Genomic DNA, 25,634 nt, shown 5'->3' on the forward strand with positions numbered 1-25,634 from the left:
ATCGTCTTTGCAATCCTTTCCTCAACCTCTCTAGAACTTTTTGGAGGTCTATAAAAGACTCCCAACAGGGTGACCTCTCCTCTCCTATTTCTAATTTCTGCCCATACTACCTCAACAGACAAGTCCTCATTAAACTTCCTCTCTGACACTGAGATATAGTCCTTGACCAATAATGCTACTCCACCCCCCCTTCTACCTCCTTATGTTCTTACATTCTTCTTTGGGTTATTTAGTTTATTTTGTTAGCCATGATTGGGCCACTTTTCCAGTTATATTTACTTGCTAGAAATGAATGTATAACTCTTTAATTGTATACAACTATGCCTTAAATATCAGCCATTGCTTATCCACCGTCATGCCATTTAATGAATCGATTAATCCATAACTTAATTTAGCAGACTCACCTCTCATACCTTCCTGCTTTACTTTACTTAGATTTAGAATTCTATTTCAGGATTGGACCTGAGTCATGTTTATGGACTGATGGGAGGTGTTCTACAAAGCAGTCAGTTAATCGACCAATGTAGAGCACATCGTTAGAAGTGAAACTTTGAAAAAAAAAATAACGTTGAAAAGGCTATTTCTCCTGCATTTAGACACCGAACTGTGAGGAGAGATAATGCAACATTCCATTCGAGAAATGATGATGTTTCTTCCCTTTCCTCAACCAATTCTCTCACCGCTCTGTGGCTGGCAGGGTTCTCAAGTGTATCGCTCCCATATCCCACACTTGGAACATTTCCATTCAGTCCAAAAATGATGATTGATTTCTGATAAGAATTTCCAGTCACCTGTCATTGTCATTCTGCACCTTACTCTCACACGGATCATTCAGCCCGAGGTCTTTCCTGGTGTTCAGAGCTCCTTTCCTCCATTCAGATTTTTCAACCTTTATATGTCTGGTAATTGTCCCTTTCAACTGTGTGACTAAATCTTATTATTTAATGCATGTCTGGACCAAATGGTCACGGATATTCCATTTCGTACGTTTTTCACATGAGCCGATTTCCTCTCTATTTGCCTATAATGTATTACATTTATAATTTCCACCATTCTAATCAAAATATGTTGATCTGAAATATTTGCCATGAACTCGGCTTCTCTCATCCGAGGGTTCTGAAAGAAATGGCGGAGGTGATAGTGGATGCCTTGGTGGTTATTTTCCAGATGTCGCTGGATTCCGGGGAAGTGCCGGATGATTGGAAAACGGCTAATGTTACGCCGTTGTTTAAGAAGGGTGCCAGGCAAAAGGCGGGGAATTATAGGCCGGTTAGTTTAACGTCTGTGGTAGGTAAAATGTTAGAATCTGTCATTAAGGAGGAAATTGCGAGGCATCTTGAAGGGAATTGCTTGATAGAGCAGACGCAGCACGGTTTCATTAAAGGGAAGTCGTGTCTGACAAATTTACTGGAGTTCTATGAGGATGTGTCTAGGGCGGTGGATAGAGGAGAGCCGGTGGATGTGGTCTTTCTAGATTTTCAGAAGGCGTTTGACAAAGTACCTCACAAGAGGTTATTGCAGAAGGTCGAGGGACATGGAGTTGGGGGTAGGGTGTTAGCGTGGATAGAGGATTGGTTGTCAAATAGGAGGCAGAGAGTGGGGGTCAACGGGTGCTATTCGGATTGGCGGATGGTGACTAGTGGAGTGCCCCAGGGGTCGGTGCTGGGGCCTCAGCTTTTTACCATTTATATAGATGATCTGGAGGAGGGAACCGAGTGTAGGGTGTCGAAATTTGCTGATGACACCAAGATTGGGGGAATGGCAAATTGTGCGGAGGGTGTGGAGAGTCTACAGAAGGATCTAGATAGGCTGGGCGAATGGGCCAGGAAATGGCAAATGGAATTTAATGTTGGCAAGTGTGAGGTGGTACATTTTGGTAGGAAGAATGGTAGGAAGGACTATTACTTACGGGGCGAAAAACTGCAGCAGGCGACGGTGCAGAGGGACCTCGGGGTCCTTGTGCATGAGTCGCAAAAACCCAGCTTGCAGGTGCAGCAGGTGGTCAGGAAGGCGAATGGGATGCTGGCCTTCATCGCGAGGGGGATTGAATATAAAAGTAGGGAGGTCTTGCTGCAGCTGTATATGGCATTGGTGAGGCCGCAGCTGGAGTACTGTGTGCAGTTTTGGGCGCCGCACCTGCGCAAAGATATTTTGGCCTTGGAGGGAGTGCAGAGGAGGTTTACTAGTCTGATACCGGAGTTGAGGGGGTTTAGCTATGAGGAGAGGCTGAATAAACTGGGCTTGTACTCGTTAGAGTTTAGAAGAATGAGGGGAGATCTCATTGAGACGTATAAGATGATGAATGGGATGGATAGGATAGAGGTGGAAAGACTCTTCCCGCTCAAAAAAGACAGTAGGACTTGGGGGCACAGCCTCAAGATAAAAGGGGGGCGGTTTAGAATGGAGTTGAGGAGGAACTTCTTCACTCAAAGGGTGGTGAATCTCTGGAATTCTCTGCCCGTTGAAGTGGTGGAGGCTGCCTCGCTAAATATTTTTAAGACGCGGGTTGATGGGTTTTTGATAAGCGAGGGGATTAAGGGTTATGGGGAGAGGGCGGGAATGTGGAACTGAGCCACGACAGATCAGTCATGATCTTATTGAATGGCGGGGCAGGCTCGAGGGGCTAGATGGCCTACTCCTGCTCCTATTTCTTATGTTCTTAGCAGCAGCTCACTTGTTATGTAATTGCAGAACTTCGAAATTAAATTCATACTTCCTGCATTCATACTATTTGAAGTCGGTACTCAGGTTGAGAGGAGTTTTGAGAGAGCGGATTAAAATCATGATCGGTTTCAATAGAGTAAATGGGAATAAAATTTCTCTGTGAACCAATTGCAGAGGTTCATTGCGAATGGTATAAAAAAAGAAAGAAGACCATTAGGAAACATATTTGTCGTTACATCAGGCAGCAATTTGCTGTAATCCTGAATATGATGCCTGTAATTGGGGTTCAAATGCTTTAGTCGGAGTAGAGAAGGAGGTAGAAGGGGGTAGAAGCTGGTAGCACAGTGTCAGAAAGGAAGTTTGATGAGGACTTGTCTGTTGAGGTAGTATGGGCTGAGGTTAGAAATAGGAGAGGAGAGGTCACCCTGTTGGGAGTCTTTTATAGACCTCCTAAAAGTTCTAGAGAGGTTGAGGAAAGGATTGCGGAGACAATCCTGGTTAGGAGTGAAAGTAATAGGGTAATTGTTATGGGGGACTTTAACTTTACTAATATTGATTGGAATTGCTATAGCTCTAGCTCGTTAGAGGGGTCAGTTTTTGTACAAAGTGTGCAGGAGGGTTTTTTGAGTCAGTATGTAGATAAGCCAATTAGAGGTGAGGCTATATTGGATTTGGTGCTGGGAAATGAGCCAGACCAGGTGCTAGACTTGGAAGTTGGGGTGCATTTTGGTGATAGTGACCACAATTCAGTTACGTTCACCTTAGTGATGGAAAGGGATAGGCATGAACCTCAGGCCAGTAGTTTTAGCTGGGGGAAGGGTAATTATGAGGCCATTAGGAGAGAATTAGGAAGCATAGGTTGGACTAAGAGATTACAGGGACTGGGAACGTCCGAAATGTGGAGTTTTTTCAAGGAGCAGCAACTGCGAGTCTGTGATAGGTATGTCCCTGTCAGGCAAGGAGGAATTGGTAGGGTTAGGGAACCGTGGTGCACTAAAAAAGTTGATTCGTTGGTTAAAAAGAAAAAGGAGGCTTATGTTCGGATGAGAGTTGAGGGCTCGGGTAGTGCACTTGAAAACTTTAGATTGGCTAGGAGGGAGTTGAAGAGTGAGTTAAGAAGGGCTAAAAGAGGACATGAGAAGACTTTGGCTGATAGGATTAAGGAGAATCCTAAGGCATTCTATAGGTATGTCAAGAACAGAAGGTTGGTTAGGGCAAGATTAGGGCCAGTTATAGACAGCAGAGGGAAGTTATGTGTGGAACCGGAAGAGATTGGAGAGGCATTGAACCAATATTTCTCTTCGGTGTTCACGCAGGGGGACAAGAATATAGCTGAGGAGAACACTGGGTTGCAGGGGAGTAGAATAGACAGTATTACAGTTGATAAGGAGGATGTGCTGGATATTCTTGAGGGATTGAAGATAGATAAGTCCCCTGGTCCGGATGGGATTTACCCTAGGATTCTCTGGGAGGCAAGAGAAGTGATTGCAGAGCGTCTGGCTCTGATCTTCAGGTCGTCGTTGGTCTCTGGTATAGTACCGGAAGATTGGAGGATAGAGAATGTTGTCCCATTGTTTAAGAAGGGTAACAGAGAGTTCCCCGGGAATTATAGACCGGTGAGTCTCACTTCTGTTGTGGGCAAGGTTTTAGAAAAAATTATTAGGGATAGGATTTATAGTTATTTGGAGAGTAATGAATTGATTGGAGATAGTCAGCATGGTTTTGTAGCGGGTAGGTCGTGCCTTACTAACCTTATTGAGTTTTTTGAAAAAGTGACCAAAGAGGTGGATGGGGGTAAGGCAGTTGACGTGGTATATATGGATTTTAGTAAGGTGTTTGATACGGTTCACCATGGTAGGCTTCTGCAGAAAATGCAGATGTATGGGATTGAGGGTAATCTAGGAAATTGGATCAGGAATTGGCTAGCAGATAGGAGACAGAGGGTGGTGGTTGATGGTAAATATTCGTCATGGAGTTCGGTTACGAGTGGTGTGCCTCAGGGATCTGTTTTGGGGCCACTGCTGTTTGTAATTTTTATTAATGATCTGGATGAGGGTATACTTGGGTGGATTAGTAAATTTGCTGATGACACCAAAGTAGGAGGTGTGGTAGATTGTGAGGAAGGGTGTCATAGTTTGCAGGAAGACTTGGACAGGTTGCAGAGCTGGGCCAAGAGGTGGCGGATGGAGTTTAATGCGGAGAAGTGTGAGGTAATTCACTTTGGTAGGAATAACAGATGTGTTGAGTATAGGGCTTTCGGGAGGACTTTGAATAGTGTGAATGAACAGAGGGATCTAGGTGTATGTGTACATAGATCCCTGAAAGTTGGGAATCAAGTAGATAGGGTTGTTAAGAAGGCATATGGTGTCTTGGCGTTTATTGGTAGGGGGATTGAATTTAGGAGTCGCAGCGTCATGTTGCAACTGTACACAACTTTGGTGCGGCCGCACTTGGAGTACTGTGTGCAGTTCTGGTCCCCACATTACAGGAAGGATGTGGAGGCTTTGGAGAGGGTGCAGAGGAGGTTTACCAGGATGTTGCCTGGTATGGAGGGGAGGTCCTATGAGGAGAGACTGAGGGATTTGGGGTTGTTTTCGCTGGAAAGAAGGCGGCTAAGAGGGGATCTTATTGAAACATATAAGATGATTAGAGGTTTAGATAGGGTGGACAGTGATAACCTTTTTCCTCGGATGGAGAAAGCTAGCACAAGGGGGCATGGCTTTAAATTAAGGGGGGCTAGTTATAGGACGGATGTCAGGGGTAGGTTCTTTACCCAGAGGGTGGTGAGGGATTGGAATGCCCTGCCTGCTGCAGTTGTAAATGCGCCTAGTTTAGGGGCGTTTAAGAGATCCGTGGATAGGTTTATGGACGAAAAGGGACTGGTTTAGGTTAGTGGGTCATTGTTTTTTAACTGGTCGGCGCAACATCGTGGGCCGAAGGGCCTGTTCTGCGCTGTAATGTTCTATGTTCTATGTAATCGAAGCCAATTAGAATGAAAAGTAAAAGTAAAAATATCATTGGGCAAATAAGGATAGGAATAAAGTTTGAGGCTGTGCTTTAGATAAGAGGAAGTATTGCACTGAACGGAGAGGAACTCTCGTTCAGAGTTTAAATATATTTTATGTTCTGTTTTATTCAGTGTAATGGAGGCCTGAAGAACCCAGGATTCCGCGCGCGAGTGAATACGGTCTATCTCATTCATTCATTCATTCAGATTGGTCCGCACGGCTGTGAGCGGGGAGGGAGCCGGGGGAGCGGCACCATGAAGCGGATGGTGCAGCGAGGCCATCCTCACCGCCCCATATGGAACAGTGTGAGTGAGAGGAAACAGAGAGGAGTGGGTAATGGGTGTGTTTCAGACTGGAGGAAGGTTTCCAGTGGACTTCCCCAGGGCTCGGTGTTAGGAGCCCTGATCTTCCTGATATATATTAATGACACACACCTTGGTGTACAGGACACAAGCTCAACATTTCCACACGCCCCCAAACCTGGAGGCATTGGCAACTGTGAGGAGGAAAGTGGGAAACTCCCAAAGGACACAGGCAGCTTGGTGGAATGGGAGACAAGTGGCAGTGGGGAAAGTTCCAGCACCGATTGCCCCGCGGCTGCCCCTGGGGATCATGCCCACTCTCAGTGCCTGGGCAAGGCAGTGTGTTGGATAGAGCACTTTCTGGGGCGCGGAGAATTGTTTTCATTCATGTGATATGTGTTTGTCACTGGCTTGGCCAACATTTATTGCACTAATTACCCTTGAACTGAGTGGCTTGTTAGGCCAATATAGAGGGGATTTAAGAGTCAAAAACATAGTGTGGGTCTGGAGTCACATGTAGATCAGAACAGGTCATGTGGGCAGATACACTTCCCTAAAGGGTTATCAGTGAACCAAATGTTGTTTTTTTAACAACATGGCCTTCATTAGACCTTTAATTCCAGATTTTTATTGGAATATTTTCCGACAACATATAATAATATTTTTATTATTTATGTCACTCTCTGCTGTAGTGATATTCAGGTCCCATTGCATTACAATGGATCTCTGGATCACTAGTCCAGCGATAATACCAGTACACCGTTACCTCCCCATGTGGGAACTGCGGCCCGCCATTAGCAGGTATCAACAATTGTTTTATTGCAGGCTGATTGTCAGAGAGATGAAACGTGAACTCTGTTTCTTTCTCCACAGATGTTGACCTGACTTGTTGTATATCTGCAGAATTCTCATCTTGTTTCAGATTTCCAGTGTCCACCAGTGAAATATTGCAGCTGTTGCTCAGAAAATCGAGGCTTGAAGTAGCCAAATGAACAGCTGCTTGAATCTGGCAAAATGTTGGTGTGGAACTCAGTCCCTCAGTTTCTGTGAAAGTATGTTCTTGTTAAAAAAGTGACTTTGCTGTGCAGAAGCAGGGGAAAGTGGTGGGTTTAACCCTAACCTCAACATTTGAGAGCAATAGGGTCCAACCACTCCTGATCAAAGGTCATTAACTGTGTCTTGTACAGTTATAGAGACATTACACTCTCACAGACAGTAAGTGTTGGGCAGAGTGACATGGGCACATTCATCTGCAGTATCAGACTGACTTAATTCCACACTGAAATACTGTAACAGAGATTGACAGAAAAAGAGTAATATCAGAAGATAAGAAAAAGGAGCAAGGAGAAGGCCATTCAGCCCATCAGGCCTGCTCTGCCATTCTGTAAAATCATGGCTGATCTGATTGTGGCCTCAATTCCAGTGTCTGTCCCCATAAGTCTTGATTCTCTTGTAGATCAAAACTCCGTGTAACTCAGGATTGAGTCTATTCAATGCCAAAAAGTAAAGATCCATTAAAAGAAGTAATTCCTAATAATGTTCATCTTAATTTTAGCTATGTTTTATCTTTAAACTGTGCCTCTAGTTTTAGTTTCCCCAACACATTGCAATATCCCCCTCACATCTATCCTGTCAAGCCACTCAGAATCTTGTATGTTTTAATACAATCATCTCTCATTCTTCTCCAATGAGAATTGGTCAAACTTGTTTAAATTTTCCTCTTAAGATAACTCCTTCATCTCAGGAATCAGCCCAGTGAATCCTCACTGAACCGATGCAAGGATATCCCTCCTATAGTAAGAAGATGAGAAGTTTACACAGTACTCAAAATGTTGTCTCACCAATGTCCTGTAATTGTAACAAGACTTTCCTACTTTTTACTCCAATCACCTTGGAATAAAGGTCAATATTCCATTTGCCTTCCTAATACTTGCTGAACCTGCACATTATTATGATTTGTGTACAAGGACAGCCAAATCCATCTGCACGGCAACACTCTGCCATCTCTATTTAAATATTTTATACTTTTCTATTCTTCCTACTAAACTGGAAAACCTCACATTTTCCCATGATGTGGAGATGTTGGCGTTGGACTGGAGTGGGCACAGTGAGAAGTCTTACAACACCAGGTTAAAGTCCAAATGGTTTATTTGTTAGCACAAGCTTTCAGTGTGCTGCTGCTCCATCAGGTGAGTTGGGGATAATGATGGTGATGTTCAGAGAATACAGCAGGATATAGCTAGCTGGAAAATTGGACAGAGAAATGGCAGATGGAATTTAATCCGGACAAATGCGAGGTGATTCATTTTGGTAGATTCAGTTCAGATGGGAGATATAAAATAAATGGCAGAACCATCAGGAGCATAGACACACAGAGAGACCTGGGCGTGAGGATCCACAGATCCTTAAATGTGGCAGCACAGGTGGAAAAGGTGCTGAGGAAAGCATATGACATGCTTGCCTTCATTGGATGGGGCATCAGGTATAAAAGTTTGCCAATTATAAGAACATAAGAACATAAGAAATAGGAGCAGGAGTAGGCCAACTAGCCCTTCGAGCCTGCCCCGCCATTCAATAAGATCATGGCTGATCTGTCGTGGCTCAGTTCCACTTTCCCGCCCTCTCCCCATAACCCTTAATCCCCTCTCTTATCAAAAACCCATCAACCCTCGTCTTAAAAATATTTAGCGAGGTAGCCTCCACCACTTCAACGGGCAGAGAATTCCAGAGATTCACCACCCTTTGAGTGAAGAAGTTCCTCCTCAACTCCGTTCTAAACCGCCCCCCCTTTATCTTGAGGCTGTGCCCCCTAGTCCTACTATCCTTTCTGAGCGGGAAGAGTCTCTCCACCTCTATCCTATCCATCCCATTCATCATCTTATACGTCTCAATGAGATCTCCCCTCATTCTTCTAAACTCTAACGAGTACAAGCCTAATTTATTCAGCCTCCCCTCATAGCTCAACCCCCTCAACTCCGGCATCAGCCTAGTAAACCTCCTCTGCACTCCCTCCAATTATGTTAGTTACATAAAATGTTGGTTTGGCCACATTTGGAATACTGTGTTCAATTCTGGTCACCACGTTACCAGAAGGAATGTGGAAGCTTTGGAAAGAGTGCAGAAATGTTTGCCAGGATGTTGCCTGGGATGGAAGGTATTAACTCTGAGGAGAGATTGAATAAAATGGGATTGTTCTCCCTGGAGGCTGAGGGGAGACCTGATAGAAGTTTATAAAATTATGATAGGGTTGGAAGATTGTAATACAATTGAAAGTAGCGCTTCTGAACGGGAAGAGGAATAACTTCAATGGGACTTCAACTTACAACAGATAGGGTGAACATACATGCATTCTAAACTTGTCCTTGTGTTCCTTTCAAATTCCTTTTTCACCTACTCCCATCTTATACAGCCCTACTTCTTCCTCTCGATATCCCTCCATTCCACATCGATACACTGATTCCCATCCCCCTGCCAGGTTAGTGCAGACCCTCCCCATCCACACGAGTGACCCTCCCCATGAGGACACAGGGGCATTGAGAACAGAATCATACAAGTTACACTGAGCATTTAGAAAGCTCTGATTGGATCACAGCTGGAGTATTGAGTCCAGTTCTGCTCAGCACACTTGAGGAAACGTGTGAGGATCATTCAGTGGGTGCAGAGGAGATTGACCAGAATGGTTTCAGCAATGAGGGGGTTTAAGCCACAAAGTTGTGTTGGCGAAGCTGGGGTTGATCTTTTTGGAGCAAAGCAGATTGAGGGGGAGATCTGATCGAGGTGGACAGGATTATGGCAGGTGTGGATCAGGTAGACAAAGAAAACTGATCCCATTCACTGATAGTACACGGACTAGGGGACACAGGGTGAAGGTTTTGGGAAGAGACAGAGAGAGGATGTGTGGGAGAACTTTTCATGCAGCGAATAACAACCTGGAAGTTGCTGCCTCTGAGGGTGGAAGCAGAGACAATGAATCATTTCAAAGATGAATTGGGATTGGCATTTAAAAGAAAGAAACTGATAGAGCTATGGGGATAGAGCAGTGGAATGGGACTGACTGGATTGTTACATGGAGAGCCAGCATGGACTGGATATGCTCCCAGGGATACATTTCAATCCCACAATCAGTCAGAGCTGGAGAGATGGACATTGTTTCCATGTCACACCCAACTCAAACCACTGACAAATAGATACACAAATCCCAGTCCAAATTCTCACCCACTATCAGATTGTCAGTGTGTCAGTCCTACAATATTGCAGCATTAGCTGCAATGAAATTAAATACCAGATACAACTGAATGATAGTATAACCTGAGACACCAACTGTGATTATTAAAATAAAAATACATATAAATTTGATGAGGACAGACTGAGATACAGATCACATAGCCGACCTAATGCCTCATACAATTTATGGCAGATTCTAACAGTGAAAACTAAGCTCAACATTCAGCTATAAAGTTCTTACAACCAGAGTGAAAGACGAAAGCATCAATTTGATGAATAAAATTTGAATAACACTTTCTTTCATTTGGTGAGGATTGTGAGATGAAAAGATACATGGACCTTCCCAATTGTGTTCAAATAGAAAGTGATTAAAAAGGCCAAATTCTCAATAATTCCATTAAAACCCACAGCATTAATGGTCTGTTTCTGTGTGAAATTTCAACGTGGAAGGAACTCAGATTGTTAAACAGTCACAGAGCCCGAGGTTAGGTAATGAATCCCACACTGTCAGAATAGCTGACAGATTCAGAATCATTCTCGAGCACATGTCCATTACCAGACACTGACAGAGACAGACTGTTACTGAACTCACTGACAGTACCTGATCCTGAATGACACTAATCAATCTGACACACATCTGTGGTACCTCTGACATGGTCAGCAAACCGTCACAAACCCACATAGACTGACGAATGTGCACAAACAGCACATGCTTCTTCAGAAGGAACTCTTCAAAATGCAGCTAATTAAAATAAAACAAAACTTACCCCAACTTATAAATCAAAGAAAGAGTTTAATAAAGAAACATCATTACTCCAAACTTGGAGTCTCGCCTGGGCCAATCCAAACTCTCCAAAGTTCTGCATCGTTCCTTATTGATAGTAGGATTAGGTGCCCAGGTCAGGGCATTTCATGTATAGATGCAGACATGAAGGGCCTCTTCTGCACTGTAATATTCTGTGATACATGACCTTACTCCCCAGGCTTTAGAAGTTCTTCACTCACAGTTACTGTATTTTGTGTCATGATAAACTACAGAAATCTGATTCAGGTCTCAATGGTCAGTTTGTTTATCCCACATAGAATTGTTGATATTTCAAAAGCTTTTCCCGATTTTGTGGTGAATGCTGAAAACGCAGTGACTTTTGGAAAACTTGTCAGAAACACGGTGTGATTTCTTTCTGTGTATTGCCTGATGGTGTTGTGGTTCTTGTTTTTAATACTGTGACTGGATGCGATAAAGATAAATAAATAAATGAGTCAAACTGAATGGTGGAACAGAGTCAACACGCCAGGTCGAGGGGGCCAAGGATTGGGGGATTCGGGAGGTAAGAGCACAGAACTGGGAAGAGAAACCATTGCGGGTGATATTGTGACCAGAAAGATAAGAATGGAACCAGGTGAGTGCAGTCTTACCCAGCTGAACAATCCCTCCTCATCCTTCTCCACCTGTCCACACTATTGACACGGTTGACTGCACCATCCTGATCCAATACCTTCCCACTGTCAGGTCAGTGTGCACAGCAGAGGAAGATGTTAATGTACCTGACAACCTGGGAAAACTAATGATGAATGAAGTGCTAGGCCTCAGTAAATGACTGTCGAGACGGCTGGAGTTCTGGGGTGGCAGCTCCTCCATCTCAATGTGGATGGTGAGATCAGGCCATTCTGCTCAGTCAGGAACACCCAGACTGACTGTAAGAGAGAGGCTGTAATTGGAACCAAACAATGAGTGAGATTCACTCAGAGTAACCAAACCCTGGCCCCAGAAACAGGGCACAGGAAGATCCCAGTATCTCTCCCTGACCTATGCAGAGTGAGGTGTCCTAACCTGGTGTGGGGCACTGAGCCCTATACACACAGCACAGGAAGGACCCAGTGTCTCTCCCTGGCCGATGCAGAGTGAGGAGCTCTAACATGGTGTGGCACTGAGCCCCACACATACAGCACAGGAAGATCCCAGTATCTCTCCCTGGCCCCCATGCTGAGTGAGGTGCTTTAACCCAGTATGGCACTGAGCCCCACACATACAGCACAGGAAGATCCCAGTATCTCTCCCTGGCCCCCATGCTGAGTGAGGTGCTTTAACCCAGTATGGCACTGAGCCCCACACACAGCACAGGAAGATCCCAGTATCTCTCCCTGGCCCTATGCAGAGTGAGGTGCTTTAACCCAGTATGGCACTGAGCCCACACACAGCACAGGAAGATCTCAGTATCTCTCCCAGGCCCTATGCAGAGTGAGTGACTCTAACCCGATGTGACACTGAGCCCCACGCACAGAACACAGGAAGATCCCAGTCCCTGTGCTGATTGGTCTGATTCCCTGGGGTTTGCAGCGCCGGGACTAGGGAATTGCAGCGTGACATGTTTACACGGGAAGCTGCCATTATAAACCTGCGGATTGACAGCCGGTCCGGGCGGGATTCCCGCTGGCCCAGGATCCGGGCCCGGGGACTGCAGCCTCCGGCGGGACATTTACCCACACCCTGTGTCTGATGGGACCAGGGGAAATCCCCGCCCTCTGACCAATCACAGGCACCGATCAGTGACCGACAGCCAAAGAAACCAATCAGAAGTTGAGACATATCGGTTATCCAATAGACGCATTGCGCTAATTGATTGAAAGCGCAATCATCCAATCAGTGAGCTCAGTTTGAAATGTGCACGAACAATGGAAATGACGCTTTAATTCTGACCAATAGCAAAGCGACATGCTTCGCTCAGCACCCGCCCACGTTATGATTGACATCAACCTGAGCCAATCGAAAAACGCCGCTGTGACGCACACACCAATCAGAATGCGGCGCTCTTGTTCGACTCGCGCAGCGTCACGCCCAGCCCAGCGTCATTGCGTCACATAATTCAATCCGGGGTTGAAACCAATGGGAAATCAGAGAGCTGGAGGCGGGGAAATAATCCTTAAAGCGGAACCGCTATTAGAATTACCATTGAACAACCCTAATTTACTTATGGTAGTTAAAGCAACAACAGAATTGGTGAAAGTCAGGGCGTGAGAGAAGTAGAACTCGGCGGAACGGAAGGAGGATATAAATGGAGGAAACGCGATAGAAATGCAAGGGGAGGAAAGCAAGATTGAGGCAGTGAGGTTTAGAAAGGAGATTCTGAAGCTGAGTCTCTGAGAACTGAAGGCATGGCCATCCCTGGTGGAGTGAATCGATGATGTGGAAATGCCGGCGTTGGATTGGAATAAGCACCGTAAGAAGCCTCACAACACCAGATTAAAGTCCAACAGATTTATTTGGTAGCACAAGTTTTTGGTGTGTCGCTCCTTCTCAGCTGACTCACCTGAAGAAGGAGTGAGTTGAATCAGGGATAGTCTGGATACCGGAACTAGAGGAGTTCAGATATCTCAGTGGGTTGTTGGGCTGGAACTGAATACAGGACAGAAGAGCTGAGGCCATTGAGGGGCTTGGAAACACGGGTAAGAATTCAGGCATTGCTTAAACACGAGTCAGTGTTTGTCAGTGAGCACAGAATTATTAATGGTATTCGGATTGAATTCCAATATGTGAATTAGCTAGTATAACGAAGGCGATAGTCATCTACTTCAGCAAGAATAGAGGAGGACGTGCCCCTTTCTCCATCAACCGTGATGAAGTGGAAATGGTTAACAGCTTCAAGTTTCTAGGTGTCCAGGTCACCAACAACCTGCAGCAGAGTGAGGATTTAGGCGAGGCAGACTGTGTCAGCCTGTGTATTCAGGCTGTAGGGGGGACAAGAGAGGGAAGGCCAGAGGATAGGATATCAGATTCTCAGGGTATTTGACAGGGTAAATGCAGAGATTTTATTTCTCCATGTGGAAGAGTCTTGGACCAGAGGGCATAGTCTCACATTAAGGCCCAGTTAAAAAGGAGACAATGAGTAATTTATTCTCTCAGCCATTAGTGAACCTGAGGAATTTTTACCGCAGGAAGCTGTAGATTCTGGGTCAGTAATTATGTTCAAAGCTGAGCTATTTTGATCAAATCAGTTCAATTATGATCTCACTGAATGAGAGAGAAGATTCGATGGGCTGAACGGTCATCTGTTCCCAAGTTTTCTGGTTTTATGAGATCATCTGCACTTCATTTCATGGCTAAACTGCTGATTCTGCAAAGACAAAATCTGACACTAGTGCGGCAAATGGAGCTGGCGTCTGCTTTCGAGCTTCTGAAACCACATGTTCTCATGGTGGCAAACTCCTGCCCAAAACTGCTGCCCTGAATTGAATCGATTGTCAGCTCAAGTTTCTTCTGGGGTTAGGAATGTGAGAATATGGAATAGTGCTGGACTATTCACTCCCTAAAAGCTGACTCTAAAATTCATTCCTGAATTCCAAAACACATAATTGGTTCACCCTCAATAAAGAAATGTGTCACCAACAAGGATGCGATTTGAACCAACATGTGCAGATCAGCAGTCCATCACCTCAAACACTCGGGCACCTCATCACAGAAGTGCTTTACCCAACAAGCTTTTAACATCCATTAAAAATCTGAAGAAAATGTTATCTTTCACACAGGTCCTGGCTGCACAGCCAGATGTGAAATGTTGGAAATGTAGTTTCTGTCAGTAGATTCTAGGGGTTGTTATGAATGGACTGATGTGAAACACTTCAACACCATGTCCAACATGTTTCTACAGTAAGAAGTCTCACAACACCAGGTTAAAGTCCAACAGGTTTTTTTTTAACTATCTGTTCAAACCTGTTGGGCTTTAACCTGGTGTGAGACTTCTTACTGTGTTTACACCAGTCCAACGCCGGCATCTCCACATCACAACATGTTTCTACACATCGTCAATAGACTGGAAGACACAATCGTTCAATGTAAAGGAAATTCATTTGGAATATTACTAAGAATAAGGATTCTTGAGCCCCTGCAGTCCATGCAGTGTAGATGCAGTGTATGCACACACACGGTGCTATTCGGGAAAGAGTTTCAGGATTGCGAGCCAGCCACAGAGATGGCAATATATTTCCAAATCAGGATGGTGTGTGACTCCGAGTAGAAGTTCCAGGTTGTTGTTGTTTCCTCTGCATCTGCTGCTCTTGTGTTTACAGGTGAGAGATTTTGTGGGTTTGGATGGTGAGGAAAGAAAAAAAAAATGTCAGTAGTGGGATCCAAACCCGTGCCTCCAGAGGACACTGATACCAGAACTGATTGTTTCCTCTGCATCTGCTGCTCTTGTGTTTACAGGTGGGAGATTGTGTGGGTTTGGATGGTGGCGAAGGAAAAAAAATGTCAGGAGTGGGATTTGAATCCCATGCCTCTGGAGCAAATTGAGACCTCAAATGCACCTTAGACTGTTCCGCCTTCCTAACACACCTGGTATGATGTACACACTCTCCACATAAACCGTTTTGAATTCCATTTACATCTTTGTTGTTTTTGTGTTGTTCCCACCAAATTGAATCACTTCATTCTTCATTTGCCACCGGTCCTCTCATTCCACCAATCTGTCTGTGTCCTTTCGGAGTTCCACTGGAATTTCTGTAGCTCTTTTCACAACCACAGGACGTCCCAAAACATTTTACTGACAATAAAGTGTTTTGAAATGTAGGCACTGTCCAATTGCTAAACTGTTGGAGTGTTTGTTCAACAATGTTCGAAATTCCAGTATGGGAAGTGGGATTGGGACTGAGCTGGTGCAGCAAACGGCGTGTTGGAAGTATATAGTCACTAACTATATTCACAGGTTGTGGATTCCAATCCCAACAGAGTCTTCTTTTAGATGAAAGTTTGGAGAAATCAGGAACAGGTTTGTCAATGTTCTCAGAGAAGTGAAGCTGCCGCCCCAAACTTCCTTGTAAAAAGGTGACTCCAGTCACTCCCCACTTTCCCATCAGAACAATTCCACATTTATAAACTCATCACCTTCTCAGAACAAACATTGAGCTAAAAAAAAATCAAATTTTCCAAGATGTTGGCCAGAGTCAGTCTGCTCAGTCCTCAGGCAGATTGCAAATTGGATCTATACATCAGCGGGTCGCTGCTCAATCAACTTTCCACTCTGTTTGTGAGACACAGCTCGAAACAAGAATGATGGGAATCTACACCACTGAATGTCAAGACCAACACGTTTATCACAGCTGTAATGAACAACTCCTGGTTCAGCTTTAGATCAGACAGGGGCGGTTTATCACAGGCACTCTGTCAGATTGCACGTTCCTTCAGACAGCTTTCCAGCTGGACACATGGAACGAGCGGCTATGTGAACATTAATGGTTCAGAGTGAGATTCCCCACTGACCAGACTGGAGGAAATGAAAGATTTGGATAAAGTATATCTCAGATATAATGTACCAGAAAATGACAGATACAGAATAATCCAGCACTCATCTATAGCTCCACTGACAATGTATCCTCACTCAAGGCTGACAAGTTCAGAATGTCTCTGACTCTCTCACACAGTAACATAGAACATAGAACATAGAACATAGAACATTACAGCGCGGAACAGGCCCTTCGGCCCACAATGTTGCGCCGACCAGTCTTATTTTTAAAAAAAAACATTGACCCACTAATCTAAACCACTCCTTTTTCGTCCATAAACCTATCCACCAATCTCTTAAACGCCCCCAAACTAGGCGCATTTACAACTGCAGCAGGCAGGGCATTCCAGTCCCTCACCACCCTCTGGGTAAAGAACCTACCCCTGACATCCGTCCTATAACTACCCCCCCTTAATTTAAAGCCATGCCCCCTCGTGCTAGATTTCTCCATCCGAGGAAACAGGCTATCACCATCCACCCTATCTAAACCTCTAATCATCTTATATGTTTCTATAAGATCCCCTCTTAGCCGCCTTCTTTCCAGTGAAAACAACCCCAAATCCCTCAGTCTCTCCTCATAGGACCTCCCCTGCATACCAGGCAACATCCTGGTAAACCTCCTCTGCACCCTCTCCAAAGCCTCCACATCCTTCCTGTAATGTGGGGACCAGAACTGCACACAGTACTCCAAGTGCGGCCGCACTAACTAACAGAGACAGAGACTTGAAAATCGAGGGAAATTTGGCCACACAGTCATACATGAAATTTGAACACAGTATTTGACAGGTTTGAGGGGTGATAGCCCAGCACCATCCGAAAATCCCGTTTTTCTAATCCTATGAGAAACTCGAGCTGACAATTTCAGCAGTTTTTTTTAAGTTCTGTCAATATAGAGAGGCAGGAGGAGATACCTGTAACTCAATGATCAGACAATGTGGGTGAGGATGTGTATGTTCCGATGGTCAGTGCTCTGTGTGAAACTGGGAGGGGTTTGATTTTCCCTATTAATCTGTAACCCTTCAGTTAGTTTTTTGTGGAGCTGTTTCTGGGGATGTTTCCGAATCAGGAATGATGGAAATGATCTTTAGTTTTCTGCCTGTTGCAGACTAAAGTCTCATCTGCTTCTCAGAAGGAATGCTCAGCGAGCTGGGGCTAAGTTTCTGAGTTAACACCCACACAAGCTTTCCCTGCAGCCTAGAGCTCAATGACAGAAGAGGGACTTTGTCTTCCTGATCAGGATGGTGCAGGTTGAACAGGTGCAGTATTGCAGTGAGGAAAATGAAAAAGAGAATTGGTGCAATGACACAACCTTGTTTGGCTGCAGTTACTGAACTGGGTTTGTGTTGGTTCACTGGTGAGGATCACTGAATGCATGTATTTGTGGAGTGTTTTAGGTTTATTTATTAGCATCGCAAGTAGGCTTATATTAACACTGCAATGAAGTTACTGCGAAAATTCCCTAGTCGCCACACTCCAGCACCTATTTAGATGCACTGAGGGAGAATTTAATACGGTCAGTGCACCTCACCAGCGCATTTTTCGGACTGTGGGAGGAAAATGGAGCACCTGGAGAACACCCACGAAGACACGGGGAGAATGTGCAGACATCACACAGACAGTGACACAAGCCGAGAATCAAAGCTGGTTGAATCGCTGGCGCTGTGAGGCAGCATTGCTAACCACTGTGCCACCATGGGGTGAGGTTGTTGTCCGTGAGGAAAAGAGCGAGAGTCATACAGTACAGAAGAGGCGCTTTGACCCATCAAATCTGCACCAACAAACCTACGTTAAATCTACACTAATCCTACCTTCCAGCACTTGTCTCATAGCTTTGAAAGTCAGCACAGTTCAAGTGTTCATCCACATATTTGGTAAAATTAGTGAGTTTTCCCGCCTCTATTACCTTCCCAGGCATTGCAATCTGACCATGCTTTGGATGAAAAAATATTTCTCTCAAATCCCCTCTAAACTCCCTGCCCCTCACCTTAAAATTCTGCTTCCATCAACCCTGAAACTAAGAGGAACAGCTGCTTCCTGGCCATCCTGTCCATAATCTTATACACCTCAATCAGATCTCCCCTCAGCCTTCTCTGCTGTAGAGAAAACAACCCGAGCCTGTATCGTCTCTCTTCATAGTTCAAATTCTCCATCCCAGTCAACATCCTGGTGAATGGCCTCTACACCCTCTCCAGTACAATCATATCCTTCCTATTGTGATTTGAGCAGTGCACTCGGTGCACCAACTGTGGCCTGACCAAAGTTTTGTACAGCTCCAACATTCTCTTGCTGTTCTTATAATCATACATTAATACTCCACCCCTCACGCTTCATGAATCTTCACAACTCACAGAGTGAAAGGCTCTTTTAACGTCAAAAAGTACTGTGTATGGCAGCTGGAACTTTCCCTTGTATTTTCAGGGATCTAGGAATCAGTGGATCATGTAGAGATAGAACGAAAATAATATTGTCACAGTATTTATTCACATGTTGCTAACATCAGGTGAATAAGTTATGAGCTAACCACGTGGCCTAATGGATAAAGAGTTTATTGTTTGCAGTCATGATATCAGAAAATTGCAGGTTTGAGTCCTGTTGCGGTCATTTCTGGTGGAACTTCCTGGGAACAGATCTCCCAATCATATTAAGCCCACCTTTTCTTCCAAACATTGCAGGGCGCTTTCTCAGAATGTATGTCCTTGTTATTTTGTCAATTCAATTCTAAAATAATTTGAGCTCCAAACAATTCCCCCACATCTGTTTGATTTGAATAAAATGCTGATGTTCCTAACTAGAGAAAAAAATGTTTTGTATCGATCGGGTGATTGAAATTCTGTGGAGGGAATTCTAATCTCCTCAGGAAGAGGTTTAATGCTGAGCTGAATGAACTGTTTTTGTTTACAGGGATGAAAGGTGATGTCATTGGGCTGGTAATCCAAAGGCCCACACTAATCTTTGGAGACACAGAGTAAGACCCACCACGGCAGCTGGTGAAATTTAAATTCACTGATTTGAAACACAGAATCATTGATCAGAAACAGAAACAGGAGTAGGGAATTCGGCTGAAATAAGTCTGGAATTGAAAGCAAGTCTCGGAAATGGCAACCCTAACATTGCCGTTGATTGTTTTCCCACAGAAAACGTCTTCACTGAAGAATAATATTTCACTCAAGGAGCACCTTTACAGAACAGAGAAATCTTCTCCTCAAGATGGATCATATTTACACAACCGGGAATCTGGTCAGACCCCATTTGGAATATTGTGAGCATTTTTGGGCCCCATATCTAAGGAAGGATGTGCTGACTTTGGAAAGGGTCCAGAGGAGATTCACAAGAATGATCCCTGGAATAAAGAGCTTGCCCTATGAGGAACGGTTGATACCTCTGGGTCTGTATCCCTTGGGATTTAAAAGGATGAATTTGACACAACCACAGCACAGATCTGTCAACGGCAGAGTCATAGTTCCACAGCAGAGAGCACAGTTACACAGCAGAGAGCACAGTTACATGAAATACATTTTAAAACAGGGCCTACCTTTGTGTAACAGAAAATCCTTTTTCAAACATAATCAGTTTTTCCATCTCAGTATCTTGCTGGTTTGTTCGGTACCTTCTCTGTCTATCGCTCTGTGTGTGTCCTGATCATCTCTTACTGCTTTTCTGTGTATCTTTCTCTGCCTGTTACATTCGGGCTGATGTTGTGTTTTTATCCAGCCAGGGTGAGCTTCCCAACATATGGGTCTTGTCTGAAATAAAAATACAATGAATAGTTTCTTCTCTCCCGCGCAGGAGGGATAGGCAGGAAGTGGTAACGTTCGGGGCAGAGTGGCGCAGCAGAAGCTGGACCCATAACCCAGAGGTCGATGGATCAAAACCATCATCTGTTATCATGTTCTCATAGAAATCCTGTTGTACAGAAAGAGGCCATTCGGCCCATCGAGTCTGCACCGACCACAATCCCACCCAGGCCCAATCCCCATATCCCTACATATTTCACCCACTAATCCCTCGAACCTACTCATCTCAGTACATTGAAGATAATTTTTAGCACAGCCAATCAACCTAACCCGCACATCTTTGGCCTATGAGAGGAAACCCATGCAGACACGAGGAGAATGTGCACACCCCACGCAGACAGTGACCCAAGCCGGGAATCTAACCCAGGTCCCTGGAGCTGTGAAGCAGTAATGATAACCACTGAACTACCCCAAAACTAACATTTACAATTTTTTGTTAGTGGTTAGCCTACTAAATAAATTGCAACTTCTAAACACTAGATAACGTATTCGCTGCGAGCGGGGCTCGAACCTGCGCGGGGAAACACCATTGGATTTCAAGTCCAACGCCTTAACCTCTCGGCCATCGGAACTGCTTGGGATCTTCTCACTAACATCAAATAGTAACATTCGGCTGCTGCCCAAAGGCAATTCTGAGTTTTCTCGACTGTAAATTTGCTTCATCATCTTGATTTTTCATCAACGGGGAACACAGCACATTTATCCTAGGTTCACAGTAAGTAATCTCACAGCACCAGGTTAAAGCCCAGCAGGTTTGTTTGGCAGCATGAACTTTCGGAGAGTTCCCCTTTTATCAAATAAGTGTTTAGCTCAGTTGGCTGGGCATTTTATTCAGCCAGAAGCTCGGGATTAATTCCTGTATCGTCTGAGATTGTTTTTAGCCTTGCTCCTCTCCTGAGGTATGAATTAACCTGTTAAATCACCACCAGTCAGCTCTCTCTCCTTTGATGACCCACAGAAACATCTGAGAGTCTGGACCTTGCTTTAACTTTGCAAGAAATGAACACCTCACAATTCTGACACATTGTTTCAGATATAAAACTGCAAAAAATAATTTGAGCATGCGAACCGGAAGCATCCCTAAAATATCATTTCTACCATCGTTTTTAAAATCTGTCATTTCGGGAACAATGAACTTTACCCAGATACAAAATCCGACCCAGAAAAGCTTCATAAGCCTGACGTGATTTGAACACGCAACCGTCTGATCTGGAGTCAGACGCACTACCGTTGCGCCACAAGCTCACACGGGTTACCAGCTTTTACATCCGGGTTATGTTCGACCAATTCAAAACCAGACAGGGCCCAGGGAATGGAACTGTCTCCCTCTTTACTTTCTGTGGTTAGACATGGAATGGAAGAGTAACAGCGAACCGAGATTAAGGAGTAAACAGCAACACAACATTATCCTGCGGGAGAAATATGTTCCTTGTTACGGGTGTTAAAACACAAGAGCTGGTTTGGTGAGAAATCAACAGAGAAAACGCTGGAAAATCTCAGCGGGTCTGGCAGCATCCGCAAGGAGAGAAAGGAGCTGACATTTCGAGTCCGGATGATCCTGTGTCAAAGTTTGGTGCCACATCATTGTGTGACGAGGTGGCCGAGTGGTTAAGGCGATGGACTGCTAATCCATTGTGCTCTGCACGCGTGGGTTCGAATCCCATCCTCGTCGATGATGCATTTACTCTGACCCCCAAACTTACTGCTTGTTTTGAGGTTCACAGAATCAAGATGAATTTTGGGGACACAGGCTTGAGGGGTGAATGTTCCAGAACAATTCCACATTCCCACAAATCTCATCCTCGGAGAAACTCGATTCAAGTCAGATTACCAGCTTTAGACACGAGTTCACCACCCTGCAAAAATGTTGTTTCAGAAGCTCCAAAGCAGACGCCTGTGGCAAGATTTTGTCTTTCCAGAATCGGCAGATCAGCCATGAAAATTAGTGCTGTATTAGCTGGTTTGGCCATGCTAAATAGCCCCTTAGTGTCAGGGGGATTAGCATGGTAAACATGTGGGGTCACCGGGATACAGCCTGGGTGGGATTGTTGTCAGTACAGGCTTGGTGGGCCGAATGTCGTCCTTTTACACTGTAGGCATTCTATGAAGTTCTAGGCGGCAGTTTTATTTCTCTGGGAAGATTGACACACCAGTCCCTAATTTCTTCAAACTTTAACCAAAAGTGGACTCTGATGAGATTCGGACCCACAACCTTTGAACATCTCACAAGACAATGGCTAGCTGTCTAACAGGCCAGTACCAACTGCCACAAAAGGCCCACAGCAGACACCATTTTCTGGCCCTGCACTGAATCCTGGAACACCTAGATAACAAGGACACCTATGTCAGACTCCTATTTATTGACTACAGCTCAGCCTTCAACACTATTATTCCCACAAAACTCCTACCCAAACTCTGTGGCCTGGGCCTCGGCACCTCCCTCTGTGACTGGATCCTGAACATCTGAATTCACCTTGAATGGACTTAACTCGCATGAAGTTGATCTTTCTCTACACCCTAGTTATGTCTGTTACACCATATTCTTAACAGTTCTTGATGTTTAAGCTATGAGATTGTTGAACTTACGAATAGTTTCTACATTGTCAAAAATCCATATGTGGACAAGGAAAGAAAACTCCCAGTACGTGACTCTGTGGCGCAATGGAAAGCGCGTTGGACTTCTAAACAAATAAATTAGCTATTCAAAGGTTGTGGGTTCGAGTCCCACCAGAGTCGGACTTTTGATCAGATTCGTAGCAAGCCAGTTGCTGCTTCATTGATGTGATTCACCTTCAGCACCGACATTTCCTGCTCTGCCATCTCTCCATGCTGTTTCTGTTAACCCGGCTCCCAGGGAAACCACTGACTCGAGAATAAATCACAAACCTTTCTTAAAGTTTGACACAACGTTTGCTAGTTGGGTTAGAAATAGTAACATCGTTTTTGAAGAAGATATTTCATTTCTTTTGGAAGATAAAAATGGTTAAAGAAACACACACACACACAACAGCAATTTATAAATCAATAAATAAATATCAGTGCCCTGCAATGTAGGGGTGTTATTCTGATGTGTCTGCTGCGCTTGTCCTTCCAGGCTGTCGTAGTCATGGGTTTGGAAGGTGCTGGAAAAGGAGCCTTGCTGAGTTGCTGCACCGTGTAGATGGTGCACACTGCTGTCATTGTGTGTCGGGAGTGGAGGGAGTGAATTTTTAATGCTTGGGAAGCGAATGAAGTGGGATGTTTTGTCCTGGATGGTGCTAACCTTCTGTAGTTCTGTTCAATCTATATTGATCCAGGCAAGTTATCTCAGGAAACCAAGTGATCTGGTTTACTCCCACAGTCCAAAGATGAGCAGGTTGGGTGGATTGGCCATGCTGGATTGCCCCTTGGTCCCCAAGGTGTTTGTATAGGGAGATTACCGGGGTGGATGTGTGGCGCCGCGGGGATAGGTCCAGTGTGCGATTCTCTGTTGGCGAGTCGGTACAGACTCGATGGGCAGAATGGTCTCCTTCAGCACTGTTGGGATTGTATGACTCTCAGGTCATTCGACTATGTTAGAAATTCCCTGAGAAAAGAAATGGAAATCTGTACTTATGAAGTCACAGCATTAGATTTATTGCAGATTATTCTTCTTCTGCAAATGATGAAAATACCCGGATCGTGTAAATAAATAGTAAAGATATTCGTGGGAAGTCTCGAAATATGTTTTATTTCTGTAGATCACCCACTGCAAAGGGAAAGACAATATTGATTAGCAAAGATGGGATATTGTGACTTGTACAATTACACTGATCACTTGAAAGGCCTCAAAGTTCTCGCTGGGATTTGAAACCGGGATTTCCTGTTTACTAGGATTTATGCATTGCTCTGTTTGCGCAAGTCAACACAGACCCAATTCCCGCTCCACCTGTTCCTTGCCCGAAGGTGCGAGGATTGGGAGGTCTGAGCAATGTGAACTCTGCAACTGAAGGGTTACATCCTGGCGATAGGGATATTTCTCCACAGCTGCTTTCGGAGCTGCTGAATATTTCCAGCATTTCCTCTTTCTGATTTTGTGCTTTCATTACAGGAGTTCATTTACCGACAACCCAAATCTTGTCTCTTGGACGCAGCACCAGAGAAGGCTTTTCTGTGATCTTCACACAGACAAGTTCACTTTTCACTTCCCGGCTTTAAAACCGTCTGTTTTCACACTGAGCACCCTGCGGCATCGCCTTCAAACCTCACCCCACCCTCCACCCCCACACCAGAGTCTCAGTGGTACAAGTGTATCTGAGGAATTCACAAAGACAAGGTATCACAGTGTTTATGAGGGAACATAAAGGACTAATTCATGATCAGTCAAACAGATTGATCATGTGAGAGTCTTTCTCTCTCTCTCTCACACACACACACACACACACACACACCACCACCACCACCACCACCAAGGCAGATGGCGAAATTTGACATCAATAAAGACATTTGGAATTAAAAGTCCAATTCCCTCGCCGGTTAACTGAAATCCATTATTTCTTCCAAACAGCTTTCTCAGAATTACTTTCCTTGTAACTTTGTTCACTTAATTCTCACTTATCTCATTTTTTTCGGTCAGAACTGTTCCACAATGTATGTTTGATCTGGATGAATTGTTAATGTTCCAAACGAGGACAAAATGCTTTGCATCAATCGGCTAATTGAAATTCTGTGACAGGAATTCTAATCTCCTCAGGAAGAGGGTTAATGCTGAGCTGAATGAACTGTTTTTGTTTACAGGGATGAAAGGTGATGTCACTGGGCTGGTAATCCAGAGGCCCGCGCTAATCTTTGGGGACACGGAGTAAATCCCACCACGGCAGCTGGTGAAATTCAAATTCACTGATTTAACACAAAGGCACATGGATAGAAAACAGAAACAGGAGGAGGCCATTCGGCCCAAACAATGCTGGAATTGAAAGCAAGCCTCAGAAATGGCGGCCTTGAAATTTCCGTCGATTTTTTCCCACAGAAAACACCTTCACAGAACAACAGAGAACATTTCACACAAAAGAAGAAAAATCTTCTGCTCAAGACGGTTGATATTTACAAACCGGGAACGCATTTACACAACAGGGGAGAATTTGTTAGAACCACAGTGAAGATCTGTCAACGGGAGAGTCACAGTTCCAAATAGAGAGAACAGTTACACAGCAGAGAGCACAGTTACACAACACAACATACATTTCAAAACAGGGCCTATCTTTGTGTAACAGAAAATCCCTTTTCATACTCAATCAGTTTCTCCATCTCAGTGTCTTGCCGGTTTGCTCGAATATTTTCTGTCTCTCATTGTGAATGTCTCCTAATAGTTTTTTACTGCTTTTCTGTGTGTTTTTCTCTGTCTGTTAC

The 25,634-nt window shown here is 44.5% G+C and overlaps 4 non-coding genes across 4 annotated transcripts; 2 read left to right on the plus strand and 2 right to left on the minus strand.

The window, feature by feature from the left end:
• Positions 1–20,757: 20,757 nt before the first annotated feature.
• On the minus strand, positions 20,758–20,839 carry trnas-uga (transfer RNA serine (anticodon UGA)). Its single transcript has one exon. It is a non-coding gene; the product is annotated as a tRNA-Ser (tRNA).
• Positions 20,840–21,440: 601 nt separating this feature from the next.
• trnaw-cca (transfer RNA tryptophan (anticodon CCA)) lies at positions 21,441–21,512 on the minus strand. Its single transcript has one exon. It is a non-coding gene; the product is annotated as a tRNA-Trp (tRNA).
• A 345-nt stretch (positions 21,513–21,857) lies between these two features.
• On the plus strand, positions 21,858–21,939 carry trnas-gcu (transfer RNA serine (anticodon GCU)). Its single transcript has one exon. It is a non-coding gene; the product is annotated as a tRNA-Ser (tRNA).
• Positions 21,940–22,914: 975 nt separating this feature from the next.
• On the plus strand, positions 22,915–23,003 carry trnar-ucu (transfer RNA arginine (anticodon UCU)). The gene is given in 2 exon segments: positions 22,915–22,951; positions 22,968–23,003. It is a non-coding gene; the product is annotated as a tRNA-Arg (tRNA).
• The last annotated feature ends 2,631 nt before the right edge of the window (positions 23,004–25,634 follow it).

The sequence above is a fragment of the Carcharhinus amblyrhynchos genome, unplaced genomic scaffold, assembly GCF_965287045.1.
Source record: "Carcharhinus amblyrhynchos unplaced genomic scaffold, sCarAmb.v2.hapA scaffold_42, whole genome shotgun sequence".
Classification (NCBI taxonomy): domain Eukaryota; kingdom Metazoa; phylum Chordata; class Chondrichthyes; order Carcharhiniformes; family Carcharhinidae; genus Carcharhinus; species Carcharhinus amblyrhynchos.